The following is a 3,880-nucleotide window of genomic DNA, read 5'->3' as shown; positions in this document are numbered from 1 at the left end:
GAGATGACCTCCTTAAGACTCTTCGGTGATGGGAGCTCAATAAGAGCCTTTGCCTTTGAAGGATCCACCTCAATGCCTTTATAGGAAACCTTGTGACCGAGCAATATCACTTCATCCTCACCTATGTGGCACTTGTCGGGGTTGAGTTGACCTCCCATGTCATAGAGCTTCTTTAAACCTTCTTCTACCCTTTGTAGATGCAATGATTTTGAGCTATAAATGCAGAAATCATCAATGAACACCCTAATTGACTTTCCAAAGAATGCTTGAAACACCATGTTCATGAAACGTTGGAATGTTGCAGGAGCATTTGTCAGACCAAATGACATGACTCTAAAAGCATAACAACCCCAAGGAGTGATAAAGGTTGTTTTCAATTGATCTTCCAATGCGATACCTATTTGACAGTAGCCTGAGTAGCCATCACACACAGTGTACTTCTCATGACCAGCTACCTCATTTAGTATCTCATCCTGAAATGGGAGGGGAAAGTGATCTCTTTTTGTTGCCTCATTGAGTGGACGGTAATCCACACACACCCTCCACTTTCCGTTTTTCTTAGGAGTGACAACAACGGGAGAGACCCACTCTGAATTCTCCACTGGATAAATGAAACCTGCTGCTAGAAGCTTTCTTACCTCCTTGAGTAAAGCCTGCTCCTTGATGACTCCTAGCCTTCGTAGCTTCTTAGCCTTAGGTGTGGCCTCTGGCTTCAACTCAATTTTATGTTGAACAGTATCTACTCCACGCACATCGGTGTAGTCTTTAGCAAAAAGCCTAGGAAATTTCCTTAGCACACATTTGAACTCCTCTCTTTCATCCTTTGTAAGTGTTGTAGATAGTATACCTTCTAGCATTCTTTCATCTTCCACTTTTTGGTTCTCTTGGGAACCTACCTCCTCCAAACCTTGACAAGAGGTCTCTTGGTTGGTTGGCTTAAACGTTACCCCCATGACTTCGATGGAAGACTCCTCTTCAGTAATGCTGCCACTACTTTCTTCTTCTGAAGTGTTATCGGTCCAACCTTCTTCCGTCTCACTTTGAGATGATTCTTCATGGAGCTCCTCTTGGCGTTGCTCCTTCATGTCAAACACAACCTTCTTATGATTGTCGTTCCTGCAAATTAGCTTTTCACTCTCCCAATCCTGGAAAGCTTGCATTTTCATTAGCCATGGTCTCCCTAGGATAAATGGGTAACCATTTCCTTTGGTAGACATGACATAAAAATCCACTGCCTTCTTAATGCCAAAGGCCTCCACAAAAACATTTTTACAAATGCCTACGCTTTTAGCCTTGCTATTGTTTGCCATCTTGACCTTAATTTCAGGTGTCTCATGGATGTGCATGCCTAGTTTTTGCATGAGTCCCTCTGTCATGATGCAAATTTGTGCACTCCCATCCACTAGACCTTTCCTAACCAATCTCCCTTTTATGTTAGAATCTAGCACATGTGTAATGTCCTCATTCATTTCAGCTTGTGCAATTTTTACAACAGGCACACTCTCTTTTACCTTTCTCCTAGTGCTAACTGCCCTTGTTAAATCCCTCCTAACTTGTAGACATAATGCAAGAAATTGAGGCCATGAGATATCAGGACCCTTACCTCTCATGTCTTCCAACAGGTTGTATGGAGCCATTCCATGTCCAAGAGGAAAGTCTTGGAGGTTGATACGACGTCGAGTCCTCTTAGCTTCCTTGGTCTCCTTTGCCTTCTTTTCTCGTCCATGGTCACTTTGTGATGTAACTCCTTCTTTCTCCTTACCTTTCCCTCGGCCACGCTTAATGCCATTTGCTTCCATGTCAACCTCTCTTGAATTTGTCACCTCTACCACATGCACGTTTGGGTCTGGCAAAGGTGGAACTCCTTCCACTCCTTGTGGAGGTGGTCTTGCTCCATTTGGCCTTTGTATAAGCCGTGGTTGCTGACTAGTTCCTTCATAGCAATTCCAACATTGCAAGACTCTCCTAGGTCGTGGGTATCGCTCTTCAGACTTCTTTGCTTGTCCCTTTGGACCTACAGCTTGTGCAAGGTGAATTGACAAGCTGCTTAAAGATTCATTTAACTTCTCAATCACTTCCGCCGTTACCTCAGAAAGCTCCTTAGATGTTGATGCTTGTGACTTACCTTTGGGTCTAAGACCTTCTATTGGAACCTCCCCCCTTAAGCACTTGAGTTTCCTATATTTCTCAGCAGCCCTAGTTTCAGCTGCATCAAAGGTAGCAGGTGCACCCGCCTCAACTTTTACCTTAAGGTCAGGAAAGAGTCCGGCTATGAACCTCTCCTTCTTTAGAAATTCTGCACCATCACCAGGGTTAGCAAAATTTCGTATCCATAGAGCCCAAAGACGTCATCTAAGTCTTTTTGCTTATGAGAAACAATGTCTTGCCATAATTTCTGAGTGTTTTGGGGATCAAAGAAGTATTTCTTGAAATGATTCAAAACTTCCGTGTAATTCCCTTTAACTTCCTCAGGTAAAGAGTCAAACCAAGTGCTAGCATCTTTCATAAGGACCACCTCAAACATTTCTACACGTTCTTGATCAGTTACTATCCTCTTGATACAGCAAGACATCTTGAAATTTGCTAGAATATAGACTACTAGCACGCAGAAAACAGACATCGTTTGATACACTTATGACCACAAATAGCTCGTAGATGCGTCAGTGTGTGTGCTTCGTCTCGCGTGGAATGCTTGGCGTTGTCGCGTAGCTCTCCTCGAGCCTGCAACAATGGTGCATTCGGATCTCCAATGTGTTGAGCGAGCCGGGCGTAGCGAGAGGATGAAGCTCACACTCACTCTCTTTCTCTCTCACACACAGTAGACGGCAACGCTAAGTTTTGATTATGATAAAAGTCTTTTTTACAAAATGACCTAGGTACCTTATATACTAAGGCTACCTTAGGTTTAACCAAAAATTGGGTTGAAAGGGTCAAATGGCTTTGTATTTACAATCTGGAAGTGCCATTGCACCCCGGCTTGTGAGACTAGAATAACTACTCATTACAAATGACGTTTATAGCCATAATCCGCAACATTTCATAACTCGCAAAAGATAAGACTTTGGTACGAATCTTGAGTCATGTTGTGTTGTTGACCCAGCGGTCAACAACATATTCCAAACTTTGGAAACCGCTATGCCAAATGTCAAAAAGGAAGCCTTGCTTCACATAAGTAATCATGGAATTCTAGTGCTCATAGCCAATACAGACTCTTGCTAATGTAAAAATGTTATAGCAAAAGGATGTCGAACTTGTCGAGCATTAACAAATAATCGACCTTGTCGAATGGTAGGTAATGGTTCGTCTTGCTGAGGGACCTGTTCTTCTTGTGTCAAGGCTATCAACAGGCCGTTCCGATCTCCAGGAGATGCCATGCATGGGAAGAAGCATTGCTGTTAAATGAGAAGATTGCTCACTCAAGCCGTGCTTGACTGTGAGTGAGTGCTCGCACCATGTGTTCAAAAAAACATAAACATCATGCTTTTGGTAATGCACACAAGCCTTGCTTGTGCCTGAAGTGGTGAAACTGCAGAAGAATGTAAAAGAAAATTACACGACAACATACATACCTTGTAAAGTACTCGCATCGACTTGCCTAATAACATTTGCCCTACATGCCGCAAGCCTTGCATGTACCGGTATGTAACAGGTCTTGCCTGAACACTGTGACATTTTTTCTTGACAAATGTCCCTTGGAACAAACTCCCCTTCCACCATGATTCATGGTCTTGAAGCTTGCTTTTTACTAATGAAAAAGTTTCTGCAAAATAAACTAAGAAGCAAGTGAGCTTTAAATAAATTTGTGTATCGACGACCTTGTCAACCCACTGAGGTTGGTAACAAGCTTTAAATAAATCCGCGTATCGGTGACCTTGTCGAC

Source organism: Adiantum capillus-veneris, chromosome 22 (genome assembly GCF_014529385.1).
Source record: "Adiantum capillus-veneris isolate H3 chromosome 22, ASM1452938v2, whole genome shotgun sequence".
Classification (NCBI taxonomy): domain Eukaryota; kingdom Viridiplantae; phylum Streptophyta; class Polypodiopsida; order Polypodiales; family Pteridaceae; genus Adiantum; species Adiantum capillus-veneris.
Note: the sequence above shows the minus strand (reverse complement) of the source record.